Source organism: Larus michahellis, chromosome 2, assembly GCF_964199755.1.
Source record: "Larus michahellis chromosome 2, bLarMic1.1, whole genome shotgun sequence".
NCBI lineage: Eukaryota > Metazoa > Chordata > Aves > Charadriiformes > Laridae > Larus > Larus michahellis.
The window spans coordinates 147,224,029-147,244,486 of NC_133897.1; the positions used below are offsets into that span (position 1 = coordinate 147,224,029).

At 46.1% G+C, this 20,458-nt stretch overlaps 1 protein-coding gene across 3 annotated transcripts in view; it reads right to left on the bottom strand.

Moving 5' to 3' along the window:
• The window catches only part of AZIN1 (antizyme inhibitor 1), a 28,691-nt gene extending 17,829 nt beyond the window's left edge, over positions 1–10,862 (bottom strand). The window contains exons 1-2 of one of the 3 annotated variants that reach the window (XM_074577573.1): positions 10,456–10,862; positions 4,572–4,709 (exon numbers count right to left, since the gene is read on the bottom strand). The gene's annotated coding sequence lies outside the window, so the exon portion shown is untranslated. Of the gene's footprint in view, positions 1–4,571; positions 4,713–10,455 lie in introns of those variants that run through there. The other 2 variants (XM_074577571.1, XM_074577572.1) reach the window with 2 other exon arrangements.
• Between the last annotated feature and the right edge of the window lie 9,596 nt (positions 10,863–20,458).

Below are 20,458 nucleotides of genomic sequence, written 5' to 3' on the forward strand. Positions count from 1 at the left end.
AGCACTCAATGAGTTTTTAGACACAGACACATACACCACTCCTGCAGCCCAATTGCTTGTGCCTCATATTTCAAATGAAGCAGCTGGATTTAAACAACAGCTAGCTCTTTTTCTTCAAGTCTTGGCGTTCATCCGAGTTACATGGAGTAGATTTAAGCTAATTTTGAAGTACTCTTAAAAGAAGGGTTTTTGCATAGTTAATGACTGTGGTGTCTATAGTTGCCCTTTTACTTTTGGGGGGATCCTCAGGAGGAGGGTGAGAACTGGTTTAAGTAAAGCACAGTGGGGTGGAAGACTCTTTAGCACTAGCACCCCAAACCCAACAGCAACAAAAAAATGCTTATCTGGCAAGTGAGCAGATTAAGTCAAAGTTAAGCCTAAGCCAAAAAATTTTAAGAAAAATCTATGTTTGAGAGCAAAAGTAAGCATATTAGTTCCAGACAAGCAGGCTGTTCCATAAAGAAATGGTAAAGACATTTGTGTTTTTTACTCAAGTAATTGACCTCATCAACTCTGAACAACAGCAAGGATTAATCCGGCAGCCGAGAGCTTTTTGTTAGCTTTGATGACGACCACTTCCTAAATCTTACAGTCAAGAGGCAAGGACGAAAAGGAATCCATGCTAAAACAGATTTAATAAAATAGCTTGCAACAAGCCATAAACAACCTACTATAACCTCTCCTAGGCTGCTTTCTAAGCTTGTCCACAACATTTAAGCTTTTCTTTTAGCAAAATCCATCCAGTAAAAAAGCTAACATCAACTTCTGTCCTCAGAGTCACAGCCCATTCATCTCCTCTGTGATTTCTCCTGCTCTGGAAGAAATGACATCTTTTCAGTCTTGTTGAGAACTAGATAGGAAGAATACTCTACAAAGAGAAAACTGCAATTCCTACTAGCACTGCTACAGCACAAAACAGCACATACTTGAGAAATGTTTCTTTAAGGGGTTAATACCTGCAGTAGGATTTGGCATTGTGCTATAACCTCTGTTCTGACTGGCTCCCCTCCTGAGGGGGGAGGACAATCAGTGATAAAATTTGGGAAAGATCAAATGAATATATGCAGAAGGGAATCGAGAGAATGGTTCAGAACTTCTTCTGTGTCTGTAAGGTGAGTCAGAAATCATTAGAGTACAGAGTTCAGTCCTTGCTGAAAGTGCTGACTTGCTGGAAGTCATGATTTGACAGACTTAGTGTGGTAACACCACCCATTTTACCACCTGAAATGTTAAGTCTGCATAGTGCTTCAGGACATGTATTTTAGGGCAAACAAAAGCTGTCAAGTGGTATGAGACTTCTACACAGGCATGCAATTGCTTTCTTTGAAGTAAGCATTACATCCTCAGGCTCTTTAGGGTTTAACACAGTAACTTTCCAGATGAAGAACTTCAAGATAAAAGTTTACATGTTTAAACACTGCAATTAATGCAGACATCTGGAATAGAAGAAAATTAAAATGCTCTGAAAAGTGACTAACTAAACACACACTTGTCATATGCAAGCATCTATAATACACACATTTTCAATTTATTTTTTTTCTTTATATTGCCAGAACTACATAATGCTTGGCCTGAAAAAAACCATCACCTTGAGGTTTGGGTCTTTTATTAAAAACTTCCTCTGCAAAGAATAAAGTCTCTGTAAACGAAACAGGCTCCCATTAATGCCTATCAACTACACATCTTATTAAACACAATAAATATTTATGAGATTAACAATTATGCTGATGCAAAAATCATAAAGAGGTGAAATACATTCATCTCACATTCCTTCCAGTACTGGTTCTTCACAGCTAACAGACCAAAAAAGGTCTTTGTCACTAACATCGGCAATTAAGTGCAGAACGGGTATATTAGAAGAGTAGAAACACGAGTCATCTGTTTGCAGTGCAGGAAATGACTATTTATAATGGGAGTATCTTTTAAAAAAATATTCCAAGATGCCATTTCACCAGCTTACTTCCTTACCATTCAGTTAGCTAAACACAGGCACTAACTGCTGAGGCAGGTGTCTATTTACAATGGCAGTGGACATCGTGTGTTACCCAAGCTGCCTCTCAGTACAAATCCACTGAGGGTCCTGGCAGACTCCCTGTACAGCTTAGGTTAGTTGCATCCTACCATTCTCTCAGCAGTACCCCACACAGTTAAATGAGCACTGTAACAAGAGCATCTCCACCAAAGTAGGCAAACAAAAGGAGTAGATACTAAAAGACAATGCCCCATCTGAGATCTTCTACAGGAGCCATGCCTTCAGGAACCTCCTTCTGTTTTCTTGAAGCCTGGATACATTACTCAAAGCCAGTAAGCTAGCAAAGCTTACAAGTGAGTACGTGTGTAAGCGCATGTGTACTTTGATGGTACTATACCAGCACTTCTCTTTTCATGACAAGTGCAAGAAGTTACCTCCTTATCCTATCCTCTTACTTCGTCTGTATTAGTATTTGGCCTTCCCATTGACCCCCAGCCCTCCTGTTCCCCATCTGCCACTCCCATTTAAACTAAGTCATGAGCGCTTTAAAGGCTAGCCAGTTCAGATAACTACTGCTTCCACTTGGCATAGGCAGGGCTTGTTAATAGATTAGATTTCCATCACTAATTCTCTTCATTTCTGATCAACCAGATGTGGCAATAAATAGAACAGACTTTCAAAGAAGCAAGACTTCAGACCACAGTTGCCAGACTGCTCAGGAAGTCAGAGCCTGAAGAGCACAACAGAACCAAATACCAAGTTCTTCCTTGGCTGGTGTAATACAAGGACAAAAGTGGGAGGGAGAGAATTATAAAAAGGAAGCAAGTTTAATATGAATGTAAGTACACCTTCAGACAGAAGAGTTTTATTTGAGTTCCACTGTAACATAATATTAATAATTATATTTAAAAGCTCCTTTGGCCTTTTTCCCATTAAATCACTTTGCAAGTTGAACAGGACTCAAACCACCAATTAGCTGGCTCACATCTTAGCTGTGTTTGAGGCAATTACCTGTGCTTCAGCACACCAGAACAGGTACAGATTTACTTGCACACTACTGCTACCTACATCACCACTACATTCAACACTGAGCTACATACATTTGTGTGCAATATATATTTTACTGAACACATTATAGATCCAAGATCAAAATAAACACAAAGATCATTCACGCATTCAGCCAACAAATACAGCAAATCCCGTGGCATCCGTTCTAGGACAAGCTACACCTTGCACTATTTGTCACAACAGTCTACCAGTTAGAGAAAGAATTATCTCAAAGAAAATACCAGAACAGCCTTTTTGAAAAGAAAAGCTTCACTAAAAGCCAAAATTCTTTCGAACAGTTTGAGAAACTACAAAGCATTTATAGTACCTGAAGATTTTATACTTTATTCACTCCCTCCTAACAATTATTACACCTTTCCTATCTTTTTACTACTTTATTCCTGTTGAATAGATGTCATGCAAGAGTTCCACCTGCATACAAGAGTGAGCAAAAATTCAAAAACTGAATGAGAGGAATAATTTTCTCTGATTTTTCGCTCATAAAAATCATGTGACACCTACTAAATAACAGTGATATTCAGAGAATTTTCAGTGTGAACTGTATTCACTTGAATAGAGCAGTCATCTACATACAACTAGATATATGCAGTTAATTCAGTAGGTTTCAAACAAAACAACAAGAACATGAACTCTGGAGTTAAAGCCAGAAATCGTGATAAACCAAGCTCATCCTGTGACTCCTTTACTTTAGCCAAATGAAAATGCCCTCAGCTAGACAGGAAAAAAATATCAGCTTAACTCAGATACTACAAGGCTATTGTTAAAACCACATAAAGCTACTGTTTTATGTTAACAGAACATGATAACCACATACATGCCAGAGTTTTCTGTGCTCCTTATGATCAGCCATACACATTCATTTGCTTTCAGTTATCATGGGTTTTGTTTTTCTTTAATAACTATTTGCCTCTTAAAAATGTAAAGGCATTTATAATTGGTACACGATTTCCATCCAACACAGAATTCCACATTCTACTGTAGCTCAACTACAACTATTTGTGGAAGTGGACAGTAATTAGCAAATAATGGAGACAGGCATTTGGGAAGGCACACCCTCTATGATCGGCATTAGTTACTGTTTACAAGAGCAAGTTTTAACTATTTCAGTATAAAACACCATAAGAAATCAGACAGTACTCAGCAAACCATGATTTGATCCTAACAGTCACGCAGCGCCTGTTCATGACTTCAGCGTTACCACTGAGAGACTGAAGTTACAGCCTTTCACTTTAGGATTCCTGCAGTCAACAGTCCTAATTCAGAAAAGTGACTCTATTTACAAAGTTTACTCACACGCATGTCTCAAATTCATCAGATAACTCTGCTGAGAAAAGTATTAGGTGAGTAAAAATTATAGTCCTCCCTTGAATGAAAGCCCCATATAATATGCACGCCACTGTTTCCAAATTCTGATAATTTACATCAAGACAGTTAACTTTCTTATCAAAAAGCCAATACATGCTGTTTGTACTTCTGGAAGTGCTCATCCTCCTGCATACAGATGAAAAAAAGAGACAGAAAAGAGACTTACATGGACAAGTTAGGAGATGGAACCCTACTATCATCAGCTAGGTTCCCAAGGTGGCTCAGCGTTGAAGTCGAACTGTTCTCTATAAAGCACTTCTCCTAAGCCCTCTGGATAGTTGTAAACTTGATCAGAGATTTTGCCCTGTGGGAGAGAATGCGTAACAAAAATAAATTTCATAGCCAGAACAAAATAAAATTTTTTTCTTAAAACAGGTAACAAACACATTTTCAGTAGTGCTTTTAAGGAGGCTTGCAACACCCCACCACAGAAGTTTATAATCACAAGAGTGACTGTGAACTCTGAGCCAGAACATCTCAGCCAAGTCAGATGTATGAAGAACTGCTAAAGCACATGAATTAGGCACATGAAACTGCTTGTTTGTACTTATCTTTCATAGTCTGAACTGGAATATTTTCAAAACTAAAGGCAGAGAGATGATCCTGCTTTGGGGTAGTACGCCTTAATACTGGACTACCCTCCCAGAAGTGTTTTTAACCCTGTAACCACTACGATTCCTCTCCTCCCCACTTCCTTTCTATTTTAGAATTCCCTTGCCATGTTCTTCCTCTGCTATGAATGAACACAGCATGTGGGTGAAAAAGCTATGTGGGTGAAAAATAGTGCTTTATATAGTGACACTGAACACCAACCAGACAAATCCAGAGATGAGCAAGACAGTAAAAAGAAAGACTTATGCTTGCCATCAGGAATGAGGAAACATTCAGCTGGCCCTTAAAGGCTATTACACACAACACCAAAGCAGTATTTTAAAGTACAAGGCTAGCTTACCCAAATTAAGGTAAAACAATCACACAAAACAGTACAATGAACATTAGTTGTCAAAGAAACATGAACCAGTCCTGCTGAGAAGTTATTCCTTCTAAAAGGAACTGTCATTTTCATGGAATTAAATACAGCACCGAACTGGTCATGTGTCAACCCAACATACAACAAAGTTTCTACAAATTCACTGTGGTCTATGGCATGAGACATGGAATGTACCAACCTATTGTAAAAATAAATCTTTGCTGCTCTCATTATTTAAATGAGACTACATGCACTGACTACAAAAACCTGGCTTCTGGGAATCGCTTAACCCAAATGATCATCTTTTTAACCACATTGCAGTTAAGCAAACTGCTGAAGTGTATTTTTCCACTTATTCTTCCTATTTAAAAACTAAACTAGTGTATGCTATAAAGTACTGAATTATAAACAGAGTGAATGCAACTGGAGGGTAACTTTCACAGCAACTCTACAGAGCAATCTCTTCAGCTTTACCATATAAATTAGCATCCGGTAGCATATAATATTAAAAACAAACCTCAAGTCTTCAAAACTAATTGAGATACTAAGAAATTTTGCCAGCTAGAACTAATGTATATGCAGGGTATTTAATCCTAACCCTTTCTTCCACTAAAGCAAGTCAGTAACATTTACTTCTCAGAGTATGCACACAAGAGTTTCAAAAGCTGGCAACCCTTTCCTTTTGTAAAATTAACTAGTAGCTCCACTATTTTCTAGTGCTGTTCTGATCATATTTAAGAACTTGTACAAGTTTTCTAGTGATTATGAATTAAGTTTACTTTCCCAGCAAAACAAGTCATTAAGAACAGGTGCTTCTAGGGACACCACATGGCCTTCAGTGTAAAACTTAAAGCCACACTTCAGACAAATATCACCTGCAGTACTATTACAATAGTAGCAAGAGTAAACCCTGAGCTGCACTGAGTTCTAATTGTCCTTCAGAATTTTTTACATGAGACTTATTTATCTGAAGGATCTACACAAATGTATAGAAAGTACTCTGACTGCCCTTTTTGTGTCAGTTTGCCAATATTAAATATTCAGAGAGGAAACCGTCCAATCTGAGCCTTTCAAATCATAGTAATTTTACTCTGCTTTAACCAGCACAAAGAGTTAATTTGCTCTACTGTGGCAGGTCCTACAGAGCAGGACTACCATTTTAAGTAGCAGAAGCATATTAGATGCCCATAACCCACACAGACAAACTCAGTTTTAGTAAAATTGCGCATCTGATCAGCCACAATGAAGCATTCATTGTTTAAGGGTCTTAACGTGGGTATAAAAGTGCTCTTTGCTAAACAGCAAGCCTTGAGTTACAGGAATAGTTGACAAGGCAGCTTTGCCTTTTAATACTCAAGTAACACCTATATGCATGCATTTATATATCACATTAGTATATTCAACGAGCAGGTGTCTGAAGTTTGACTGCAGCTCCACCAGCAATGCCGTACTTCATAGTGTTACTATTCAAATAAGGAAGGAATTAGCCCCCAAGTCACCCACAGCACATAGTTTTGCCAAAACAACTGTGTCCGCACAGCAAGCCCCGTAAGCACCCACAGCCCAGTCAGGGCCAGGCCCTTCCCAGCTCACTGGCCCCCTCAGCTCCACGTCTGATGTGGACAGGCCTACAAAACCAGGCACTGGTTCATTTTTTTTTGGAAGAAAATGATCCACTGCATCTCTCCATTTCCACAAAGAGACCCTTTAGTGACCTGAGCTAAAATATCTGTGAACCAAAGCCTAGAAATCCAGCAATATAATGACCTCACATATTTACACCAGCTGACAGACTTGGTGGCACCGAAGTTACTCTGCTCCACAAAAAAACCAATTATTCTTCTGTTACAACAGGCCTTTCCCAGATCAGCCCAGGGCACTGTGGCAAGGAGGTCCCCGGGAAAGAGCAGGTCCCGAAGGGAGCGCAGGTCCCTGAGGAATTCTCCAGTCAACCACACTCTTGCTCCTGTGCTACATCAACAGCATTTTGAACCGAAATTTGCCATTATACCCAAATTAGTCCATTACACAATTAAGCCTTCCTTTCAGGAAGGGACGGTCTTAATTCCCTTCCAGAGCACTCTGTCTCTCTTTTAATTGGAGAGATGGAATCATTTCCAGACTGTACAGCGCAGCATTGCTGCAAACACACACCTGCATCAGCCTTCCAGCACAGGGACCAGCAAGTGGCACCAGCTGCTTGCCCGGGGGCCAGCGGCAGCACTGGAAGGCGGCAAGCCTGCCTCTTGCCTCCAGTAAGACTGTCCCCACGACAGAAACATCCCCATTGCTGTTTGGCACCAAACAACACCCTCCCCCTTCCAAAGTCTTATAAGACCCCTCTTCTTCTGGGGTTTAACAACCATCCCCCAGAGCTAAAGGCGCAGCGGGAGGGATGGGGGGGGCACAGGCTGGCTGGATGCGGGGGCTCGGCCGGCAGAGAAGGGAGCCCACCACAGCCTGAAGCACACGGGGAGGGGGCTGCCGTGTCGCAAGCATCAGCCACGGCAGCAGCAGCAGCATTGTTCACACGGTGACAGGAAGGAAAGAACTAGACTGGACCAGTCCAGACTGGAACAAACCCCTCCTACCATCACCATTATTCACAACCCCCTACCTCCCCCCCAGCACCACTGCCTCCCACTTTTATCCAGGGAAGAATAGCGGGCAAGTGCAGTATGCTCAGAGCCGAAAATCCAGCAGCCGGGGTGGAGGCAGAAGTAGTGGGGCAGCACCCCCCCACCCCACCGCCACACAGCCCCAGCCTCATGTCTGGCTGAGAAGGTAGCAGGTCTAACCCGATTTATTGGGCGCCACATGGTGTTTTCCTTTAGGGTGGCTATATTTGACTGGGACTACACAATCGAATCCTGCTCGGTCACCAGAGACTGCTGCAGAGGTCTGACACACAGCGCTTCTCCTGCCTACTGGCACATGTCGGCTGTGCAGGATTTTGCACTGCAGGAGACACACTTCAGAAAGGCTCAAATGAAGATTTAAGCTCACTTTCTTCCCTCTTCACCACGAGCGGGGTCCCCCCCAGCACAGATATGCATCTTCCTGGGCTCTGAAGGAGCCCAGACTGCCGACTGGAAAAGACCTGCAGTGCTGCCTAGTAATGAGCCATAACAGCATCCTCCTCAGCCTCATCAGCTGCCCCACGCTCCTGCCTGTGCGCCATCCCCCTTACACGCAGGAACCCCCACACGGTGCTTCCAGCTCCCCTACAACCAGCGACGGGCACCTCTGCAGACCTCTCACCGCTACAACCAGCGACGGGCACCTCTGCAGACCTCTCTCCAAACAGGGAACAGCATGGCAGTGAGCAGACGCACGCTCAGGACACCCAGACACCCCAGTGCACACGCTTTACACAAGCACCCAGCCGGCAGCTGAGCAGTGACTGGACTCTCTTCTCCGTACTTTCCGATGGCCCTCGGTACAGCAGCAGCCAACTGGACCACAAGTACCAGCAGAGGCAGCCAAGCCAAGGAGGCTGAGGCTCAACCAAGAGACTTCCAGAAGAACTGGTGGCACCAAACCTGCTACTGCCACACGAACAGACCGACCACAGGGAGGGGGAAGATGTGTGTCCTTGAGGCGACCAGCAAACACCCCTGGCAAAGGGAGGACACTGCGAACAGGAGGGAAGGGCTCCACTTTCTGTGGTCCCCCCCCCCGGCCCATCTGTGTGAAGGCAATTTGCCCTGTCATCCCAGCGCTTGTCCTGGAAAGCGTCACTTGTGCAATGCCCTGACAACTTGTGCGGGGCCCCTGACAGCTCTTACACTGCCGCCCTGCTCCTTGGTGTGCCCCCCGTCCACCATGCCGAGGAGGACGGGGGGAGCCTCAGGCAGGCACCGCTCAGGTGAGGGGAGAAAAGGAGCATGACAGCGGGCGCTCGGATGGATGCCCACGGTTACAGACACACAACATGGCCTCTGAGAAGCAGGCGAGGAGACGCCGCGGCCGTGCGACCAGCACTCCTCCGGCTCCTCTGTCCCCCGCCGGCCAGGCCGGCCTCCCAGCCTGTCACACAGCTGCTCCCCCCGGGCCCGAGGGGGCTCCGGAGGGGAAGGGATCCGCCGAGAGACCTGCGCGGCAGCCAGTGCTCCCGAGCCCCGGCAGCTGCCACAAGGCGAGGGGCCGGCACGCCGGGATGCGGGGAGCCCCGCTCCCCGAGGGGTGCAGGCGGGGACGCTCCTCGCCCCCTCCCCAGGAAGGGGCACGCTGCGAGAGGCAGCGGCGCCCGGCGGGAACGGGTCTCCCACCGCGGGGCACTGCCCCAGCTGCTGAGGGGGAAGACACCGCACAGCCCCCCTCCGCAGGAATCCGCCATGTTAGGGCGGCCGCCGAGCTCCCGCTCCCCGCGGAGCCGGCGGCCCCGCCGCTCTCCCGCACCCTGCGGGGTCGGGGCAGAAGGAGGAACGGCGGCCCCGGCGCAGCCCTCGCCCCGGTCCCCGGCCTCCCCCTCCCGCCTCGCCGCCTCTCACACGCAGGGCTGTCCGCCATGTTAGCGCGGCGGCCGCTGACCCCCTCCCGCCCGCCGCCACCGCCGCCCTCCGGGGCGCGGGGGGTCCCCGGCGCCCACCCGCCCCCCGGGCGGCGGCCCCGCATCGCCCGGCGCCTCGCTGCGCGGTGGGGAGAGGGGGAGCCCGGGCTCTGACTCATCGCGCCGCTCTCCATCTGCCGCCGCCGGTGGCAGCCGGTCTCGCCCCACGCCGCCGGGCGAACGGAGAAAGGGGCAGCGTGAAGAACCGGCCCCATCCCCCTCCCTGCCCGGCACCGCCACGGCGGCGGTGCTGCCCGCCGGGCGCCCCTCCCGGGTGCCGCCGCCACCGTCCCCCTTCCCCTCCCTGCACGGGGGCAACAAGGGCCCGTCCCCCCCCACAAGCCCCAGGGAGGGGAGAGCTCCTTCCACTCCCTCCCGCCGCCGGTGTCAAGGGACGGCCCGGCCCGCTCCGGAGATCGGGGTGGGCGTCGCCACCTCCATCCCTCCCTCTCGCCGCCTCCCCCGCGGCGGGACCCCTGGCCCGGCGGGGAGGCCGGGGGCGCTGTGACCCCCAGCACCGGTACTCACGTGAGATAACGGCCCGAAAGATTTGGTAAATCGTCTTCTCTTTTTAGGCGGAATTTTTAAAGAGGGATGTGGGAACCTACAGCAGAAATACAGGCGGCGGCAGCGGCGCCTTCCAGGGCCATAGGCTGCGGGGGCGGCCGGCGGGGGGAAGCGCAGCGCAGCGCCGGGACGAGGGGGCACAGGCAGAGAGAGACAGAGCCGGGGCGGGCCGGGGGCGCGGGGCTGCGGCAAGTGGGGACGGAGGCGGGAGCACGGCTACCGGGCGGCAAGGCGAGCGGCGAGGCGAGAAGAAGGGGCTGCCGCCGGCAGCGCTCTTATAGGGGCGGGCGGGCGGGGAGGGACCGGCGCCACGCGTCAGCGCACCGCGGGGCGGGAGGCGCTGCCGCCGAAACCACCCCCCCGGCGGCGGGCGGGCCGGGGCGGGCATGCGCTGAGGGGCGCCGGCGGGCAGGAGGACGCGGTGGCCGCCGCACGGCTGCGGGGCCCGCTGGCCAAAATGGAGGCCGCCTCCGGGCCGAGCTGAGTCGGGTCGGGCGCAGGTGCCGGCTGGGTTCGGGGGACGCGGCCCACCCGGCCAGGCTGGTGTCCGCGGTGGGCCGCCTTCCCCGGCTGGGTGCTGCGGGAGAGGCCGGGGTCTTCTTGTGGCGCTTGACAGAAGGCGGGGCAGGGACCACGCAGGGCGAAGCTAAAGGCGTCCCTCAGCGCCCGGTGGGGGGTCGCCTGGGCCATGTGGCCACTCGAATCCGTGTGACAGCCATGGCTTCCGCAGAACCAAGACCCGTCCCGTGTCAGCACAGCTCGGAGCAGGTGGGAAACGAAGCCAGGTCTTTACGGCTGGTCGGAAACCTCGTTCACCGAGTTAACAACAGCCTGATAACTCGCGCTGGTTCACTGAGCATTGATTAGTAACACTCACTGGAGGAAACTAATCACATTGCGTACCCAGCAAGCCTCAGTCTTTCATGAATTTCGGGCCTTCAGGACTCCTGTAACTAAATAGGTGAACTGAAGGCTTCAGCTGAGCCATCCATTTGCGCACAGAGTTTCACTGAAGCGCCAGGGTATCCTGGGCACATCCCAAAGCCTTCAGAGCTTTGCAGCCATTCGGGGATCAGGTCCCTCAGGTAAAGGTCACAGAATTGTTCCCTGGTGGAGCTGAGGATGAGCCCTGATCTGCCAGCCCCAGTCTGCCATGCCAACTTTACCAAAGCACATAGGGCTGTTTTTTGAAAAAAACAAAACAAAACAAAACCCCCAACTCATTCCAGTAGTCATTTCTTTCTGGAAACAAAAATACCTAGTTATCCAGTTCACTGAGACCACAAAAAGAGGTTCTGGAAAGTTAATTGTTCATTTCAGGGCACATTAATTTTCTTTTTTAAAAAGTATGTTAGTACAGTTTGGCTATTTTTTTTCCCAAAGCAAAGCCAGGTTTGTTTAGTTTTATAGCAGAGAGAATTCAGAAAAGCAGTGAATAGATACACACCTGTCATCTCTTTAGAAATAAAATGAGACTGAGGTTCCAAAGCATGCAGGGATGGAGTTTGTTTACTCTTTTCATCTGTTGTCACCTTCTCTTTTGCAAATCATTTTAAATGAGGAGGAAGTGAACTGACAAATATATGCAGTCTCATTACAGTGTCTCATCTTTCCTGATAACAGCACTAGTAGGTTATGGATGAAGTCAGTAAAAGCAGGCACATTGGTCGGAAAGTCAGACCTCTCCCATACATTTACAACAGATATTGAGGACTAAAAATGGAGTGGTTTACACTGCTGTTTTTTCAAGTGTGTTCTGTATTTCACCCTTCATCAGTGACTTACCTGTTTGTTTGGGTTGCTATTCCAGAATGTAAGTGCAGGAGAAGGAGTATATTCACCAAAGGTATAGAGAGACAGGAAGAGAGATTTGTGCAGAGTTTGGACGCGGCACAATAAATGTGAATCATTAACAGGCAAAGAGAGGAGGAAGGGTTAGAGGGGAGGACAAAGGTTATAGCGATATACGCAGAGGAGCAATCCAGAAAGCTGTATTCTGTGGGAAGGTGGATTTTTTTAAAACACATTTTTGGAAGGGATTTAAAACTTGAAAAAGGACTTGACTTATTTGGAAGCGTTTACGTGCAGCCAAAAAGTGATCCAGCAAGAGGCAAAGAATCAGTCAATACTAGTTCTATGTAGAACTGTGTATTTTATCTGTGTTCTTAGACATCTCCTGATGGTAATGTCCGAAGATATCCCAGCGATATATGGTTGATGTAACTGCCACATCAGTTACTGCCACCTCGTCTACATTCATCTTCCCAGAGTTTTTGCTTTGGTAGGTAGGGGAAGTTTTTACTATTTGTATCGGGAGTAAGAAAACAGATGGACTATTTAAAAGGGGAGGACAGTCACGTAGGACAGGAAAAAGAACTTCAGTTTGATATGCAATTAATTGGGGGCACTGTCAGCTATTTTAAAAACGTATGGAGGGAGGGAGGATTTCCTGCTCGTATGGAGGAAGCAACACTTGAAAACAGAAACATAAACTTCATTCCCTCAAATCTACTGGGAAAAAAAAAAAAGAGTGTCACACTGTTTGGGAGAGTACAAGACTGAACTGTGTAGTCACTATATACAAAATGAGAAAAAATTGATGGATGATCGCTTTATACAGTGTTTCCCCTACCACTGCTGATATTAACCTAGAGCTAGAAATCTGATGCCACAGCTCAGTATTTTTAGTATAGTGCTACACAAAACAGCAGTCTTATTTTGTCTGGAGGGGCAAAATGTAAAAAAGCTAACATAAAATTACCTTCTGCCTCATTAACATTTCTCTACATTCAGTTTTAATACTTGGATTCCTAACCTTGTATGGCTCCATATGCACAATGTATTTCATAGATTACTAGAGTAAGAATTCACTTTTCATTCTCCAAAGATAAAAAGCAGAGCAGAGCACAAAATATGCGTCCAGCCCTGAGTTCCCCTTAATTCCAACTGTGAGATCCTTCTACAACATTCCCCCTTTTTTTTTTTTTTGCCTCCACGTTTTCTTTTCAGCACGGTTCACAGTTGGATGTAGACAAAATCAGGTGTTATCCCTATGACGCAGATAAACCAGAGCAGGAAAGACACCCTTCCTCACCTCGTCTTTTGGAGTGCAAAAAATACTCACTGGCGAGGCAACCCAGCAGTCAGGAGCTTCAGATTGGTTTGGACAGATGTCTGAAGGCTGCATAGCCCCATGACCTTCCCCACTAATCCCAAGTATTTCCTTCTCTTTATGTCTTCCTACAGGCTACCTCTTCTCTCCTCTGGTTCTCCCATTTCCTCTCCCTCTCTGATGCACCCTCTATCGCCAGGAGTCAGCAGCGGGGTCAGATTCCGCTCCCGCAGGTGAGAGAATGAGATTATTTCCTCCTCCATCTCCTCTTCCTCTTCCCCCACTGCTGCCAAGTCCTGCGGCAGTCGGTGTTTTTCCTTAAAGCCTCAGGTGCAGGAATTGTGCGATTATGCAGGAATTTCATCTTCCATTGAAAACAAAATGTCCCTACCTACTCAGTGCAACAGAAATAACGATCCACCTTTGGATGTAGGGAAAAGGTCGCTTCAATTTCTGAATGCTTGAACTTGACAACGTGGTCCCTCTCCCGGCTCCTCTTGCAGGCAGCGGCACTCAGCGCAGGTATAGCTAACAATCTCTACCTGTCCAGCCGGCACACCCAGCCGTTGTGGTGGGAGGAAAGAGTCAGTCCCAATTGCATTTTTGGGGCAGGAATGCCCGTGCGCAGGGCAGAGGCACAAGAAAAGGAAAATAAAGGCTGTGACAGCTCTGGATCCCTCATGCCCACAATGCTGTAGAAATACTACAGTTCAAGTAGTCTCTCATTTTAATAAAACAACTGTATAAATAGGACCTTGTGGAATTAATATCAATTGATACTCTGATCTTCAGACCTTTTACATGGCTGCAGATTTGGAGCTATCACTGTTCCTGTCCAGTTGACAGAAATACTGATAACCAGCGGGAGGAATGATTCATGATTATTAAAAGCCCAGAGGTGGTGGGAGGAAAGCCATCTCTGCCTTAGCTCACACGGAGCAGTCACCTCTCACCTATATCTACTGAATCATTTGCTGGATCAAAACAACTGGGGCAGAAATAAGGTCCCAACTTCCTAGTATGGGTTAGTTTAGCTTCAGAAGAAGAGTAAGTTTAAGTGTAATTTTTACACAGAATAGTTACAGAATAGGCCTCATACTCATGCTAAGTTGTTTTTACACAAAGGAAAGTTTTAAAAAGGTGTATATACCAGCATTATTTTGACTGACTTAGCTTCTATTGATGCCCATGGGGCGGTGTCACACATGGAAAATTAATGGAAGCAGCATCTCAAAGCACGAAAATTAATGGAAGCAGCATCTCAAAGCACGATATAAAGATATCACAAGTAAGTAAAATTAAGTTGGGGTTGTTTTACAAAATCAAAGGTAGAAGGAAAGAGCAAGAGAAAATTCAATTCTGTTTTAGGGGTATCCAGCAATATATCATAAGCCCAGTTCTGCTTTTTACAGCTGCAGCCTCCTGTCAGTCCAATGCTAGAATATTTTCACCTGCAAAAAATCTAGACTGGATGGACAGAGACTAAAAGAAAATGACTGTGAACTAAGTATCTGAGGTATTGGAAAGAATATTCAAATATGAGCATTAATTGAGAGTCTAGAGACCTGCATGCCTACGCTACATTAACTACTAAAGAAGACTCAAAAGCTTAAAGTATCTGCAACAGGGTGTGGAGTTTTTACTGTTAGGAAATGTGCCCAAGTCCAGCCCAGGTTAGAAACTACTTGGACCCATTCCGTGGTAGATATTGAGTTGTGTATTAATCACTCACACTCTAGTTCCCAGCCTCCATGTGTCATGGATCATCACTAAAACCTGAAGGATCAGGTGGAGGCCAAGGGTTAGGCCTCTGTGGAATTTATCATTTCTCATTACAAATATCTCTGGATCGGAGAAGAGGCGTGGAGTTTCCCTCTGCGGATAAACAGGAGGCGGTGGTTCCCAGAAGAGTGAACTAGTCAACAGCGATAAGACTATATCAACTTAAAAATGCAACAGTCCAAACACTAAAGCAGGATAAAGTGGTCTGTGTACCATGCAAGGAGGTTACAAATATGCATATCATGTGCTGTTACTGGTGATTACCAAACCGAGAGATTCTTTTTTATTAACTCTTTGGGGATGAATACTCTCTTTGTTGTTGTTTGTTGCATTTGCAAGGGGCTTTTGTTCCCAGATGTTTATTCTCAGCCCTGTAGTTCTTGTGTCAGTAGTCCTCTCCAAACGTAGTCCTAGCTCTATGCAACGATTAAGAGTGTTTTCAGGCTGCTCGGCTCACTAGTCCTTCTTGTCAGTCGCCTTCCAGCTTTCTGAACATGCACACGTTCTTCTTGTGATTTCTAGGCACAGTGTCCCCTAGCAGCCCCCAGTTTTGCTGAGCTTCCCCTGGCTGGTAGAGCATTTTGTTGAGAGCAAAGACTCTTCAAGAGGAAGATTTCCAGCTAAGCTCTGGAGAAGCACTTCCCACTTGTCAATGTCTTTCATCACCTTCCCAGCTTTGAGAGGTGGCGGTGATCTCCCCCTTGTCATCCAAGGGCACTGATCATCCAAGCGCACTGAGAAGGAAAGCGGTCTCTTGAGATGCCACTCCAGCGCCGCCTGAGATGCCTCCAAATATGCGCCTGCATTTTCTGTTTCATTGACAACGTTGTCTCACACATTTTTGGGATGAGAGAACCACAAGTCAAGGCAGAGGCCTTTCCCACCAGGGTGAAAGGGGCAGGACTCTTAGACAGACAAAACCCTAGCAAACTCACTGCTTGCAAAGCAAGTGACAACACATTTGAAAAAAAAAGATACTTGACCCATTTAAAATAAATCCTGTTTACTTTGCTTGCTTGAATAGAGTTGCTAATGTTAGCAGGAGTAATATGAGCAGAATGTGGCACTACTACCTTCACTCTGCATTTGAATTTTCTGTAACACATGCATTTTTCATTTAGAATTTGACAGACTTTTTCTAAAAGAACTTCTTTTTTTTTCTCATAAAAAACAGAAAACCTATAGTTGATAGGCTGGCAGTAGTGACCAGCATGGAATAATTACTCCTATAACACAGTTAAGAACATGCAGAAGGATCTGCAGGATCCATGCCATGTACATTTAGGAACAAACAGGCTCTGGACTCGTGCTTTGGTTGTCGGACCACTGTGGTAGTGATGCTGTTGGTACGCGGGGCCTTCAAACAGGTCGTCTGTAAACATGCATTTGAGTCCCTAATTGTATGCAATACAGTTTGACCTTCATCTCTAGGAAACTGTGTTTGTGTACCTGGCGCTCCTTCTCTCTTGGAGCTGGCCCTTAACTTAGGCTGGCCCTAGGATGTGTAGTTTGCAGTTTCTTTTTTCAGGCTCAGTCCTTCTGTGGCCCTCAAAACTGGGGAAGGCAATCCCTTTTTAATTTTGATGCCATTAAGATTCCCTAAGCCAACCTATCTTGTTTAGGACTTCAGGCATGGTTTGCTGAAGAACCTGGGGCAATGTCCTGGATCAGACATAGCACTGCTGGAAGTGAAACAGTAGCTACGGATATGACCTGCTCAGGATACTGTGTCAGTGCTATCCCCTGGCTTGGCTATCGCAGGCCAGATTTGTAGAACCAATAGGAAAGTTCGCAAAGCAAGGCAGCCAGGGCTGGGTTATTTTTATTACACTCCATTTCCTCGCAGCTGGCGAAAATAGTCAGGACCTTCCAAATCTGACCCAGCTCGAATTGCAAGTGAAAGCTGAACATGAAGCGAGCACCAGGCAGTGTCTTCTGGTTAGTAACCCATTCCCTTTGTCATGCCCCATTTCAGCAGCAAGAACCTACAGCTCAGTGTGCGCACTCAAACCAGACGACATAAGTGCTAAGTGAGAAGATCTCAACTAGTTTTAACATCTCCAAAACCCCAAGGCAAGACCCCAAGGAAGATACCGTGCGTGGCAGTGGGGTCATGCACAGCCAGGAAGCCCCCAGGACAGCGGGGGTTGCAGCTGGAGCACCACCAGGGCTGCAGACCAGGAGGACCGAGCTGCTGAGCTGAGCCCCGGGCAGTCCTCAGGGGTCCCAGCCCTCTCCCAGCCACGGTGTCCTGCTGGGGCTGTGCTTCCGCTGCTTACCTCCCCCCAGAGAGCTCCCAGGCCAGGGGACAGCAAAGCGCCCAGCCCCTGCAAGATCAACCATTGCAAGAGGGAGAGGGATGGTCTTATTCGAGGAGCTATTACCGGTACCAGTAAGCACACCGCAATGCCTGCTCCCTGCCTGCTTACCCTGCATCTGCTCGTGAAAAACACCACTGAAACTAGTCTTGGGCCATTGACTTTGCCTGTCACTCAAGACTGGGATTTGGGTTTTTTTGTTAAAGATGGTTTTCCAAAGGGGCAGATAATTGCTGTTCATTCTTTAAGTGTAAAAAAAAAAATAAAAATCTTTCTTGTTATATATAATTTTCTCGCATAACTTAGAATTTTTTTTCCCTCTTCTCCACTGCCTGGAAGTGCGGTGCAGGGACCCAGCACAGCATCTGGAAGGCTGCTGCAGTCCCACGGCTGAGCTGGATGCCCACATCAGCTCAGGTGCCGCTGGCGCTGGAGGGAGAGACGGCTGCCCAAGCCTCATCCATCATGGGAAAGAAATGCCTAAAGCAGCATGTACTTAAGGTAACCGCCTCCCAGACGGCCCTTTACTCAGGACATCCCAATATTTTTGTAGTTATGCAGCAGCGCTTTGGGCTTAGGTTTACCCTGAGAAGCCAAAATGTTTACCATTTTCTGTAACAGAAGCAGAGTTTAAATGAATTATTATAACAATATCTAGGGACTGTGTTTCCAAGATTTTACCACATGTAAACACAATCATAAGCGTAATCAATGTCAATGACTTCCATTTAATTCTCAGACAAAGTTTGCTTTTAAGTACCACACCAGATTTGACATGGCCAATGATAAATGGAATGCAATTAGTTCTACTATCTGCTTTGATTATATGCTAAATTATTTCTTACAACAGACCATTTATTATCCAAAGCTAATGGTTATACTCTTGCATTTAACAAGTCTAATATATCATAAACCATGGCAAACTGATAAGTTTCAAATTGAGATACTGAAGTCTAGAAAAAAGTCATTCCATGAATTAGTTTCGTCTAATAAATCCTTGTCAATGCCCAAGTCATCATTTTCACAAAGAAATCTTAAACTGTACGAATTTTGTATGGATTTCTCATCATTATATAAATAAAAAAATCTTAATTATGCTGCCTCTTAGTGATTTACGGTCACTTAATGAATATATAATCTTAAGGAAAATGTCTGAATTTAAATGTTCTTATGGCATTTTAAACATAATGCCTCTTCTAATTGTTAACAAGACAATGATTACTTTTTTTCCCCTGAAATTTATCATGAGCTTACCATGGTAATTGCAAATTAATGAAGAGAGTGTAGTCCCTGAGAATACAAATATTTGATCTTATGAATTGTTAGTCCTTATACTGCCACATTGCTTGCCATGGAGCTTACTCAACTGCTCTGCACTCTAAATTTCCATTATCACCCTGTCCCTTCAGTATGTGCCTTCTTCATGTGGACGTAATCCAGCTGAGGAATGTAAATGCCTTACAAAATAAAAAGCTGAAAAGAGGTAGCGGCAAAGCACCTGATCCCAGAAATCATTTTGGCTGAAAACATAAGTGCCTGGACTTGAGGAAAAATGTCTTGCCCGAATTTTACCATTTCTGCAACGTATTAATGCTACCTTGTGAATGTCAGGCTTTGCTATTTTGATGCCTGTTGAAATTCCATCATGGCAAAAGCAGGGTACACAAAAAATACCAGATCTCCAAGACTGTGGAAAGTCTTCCTGTAGAGTTAACTGCTACAGTGGAAAGAGTACTGAGCTTTTTAACGTGCCATACTACACTGACAGCCTCAAGTCTTTAACAAAAAAAAAAAAGAGCAACACAGAATTACTAAAGGGACTTTAAAAATTCAACTGTAAGATTTAGAAAGAAAATAATTTCTTCACATTTTTCACCCATATTCAAATTTCCTCCTATCATCAAAGGACAGGTCTGTCCCACTTTGATTTGTTTTATTCCAGACTTCAAAATAATGCAGGCACAGCAAATTCCAGTTGTCACTTAGAGAAAATTCCTTCCTTTCATAACATAAGGGGTTACAGAACGGAGCATTTAATTCCCCTTTCTGTGGTTACCTTAATTACAGCAAGCCAGGCCCTGGGCCACCTACATTGGGGTGCTCTGCCCCCGTCACCCCACACACACTCACCTACCCCCTCCCAAACCCCCTTTGCTCTCCCAGTCCTTCCTCCCTTCCCTTCTACCCACGCCTGGCTGCAGCCCCACCAGGCACATCTCAAAGTCTTACACTCTTCTGCAGTTTCCCTAATGTTCCTTCTCCCTTTTATCTAATTCCTCAGGGATTTTTTCTCATCCAAGTACCTTCCCCCATTTTCCAAGCTCCATGTTTTCTTGCTCTGTGTTGTGCAAGGGACAGTGCAGTTCAGCCGTTCTCTGACTCAACAGTAAACTTCTCAACAGTTTAATCCCCCTGAAGATGACAGGAAGAGGTGATCACTAGGGATAAAGGCAAACTCAGAAAATGTACCAGTGTTTCATGACGAACATTTAAACCCCCCCCAAATACCATATTGTTCTCAGTAAAATCTTAAAAATTAGCAATCATGGATTGTCCCTTCTGCCAAGGACTATGTAGAAATGGGGCTGTACAGGCATCTTAGCATTTGTCCTGAGAAGAAAAAGAAATGGTCTAGACATTCAAATCATCCTTCTTCCTCTGCTGTCCATACAATGTGTTCATAAATCTGTTCACCTTGAATGAAAACAGCAACCATAATAGGGAGATTTCACATGGGTAATCTCACTTGCAG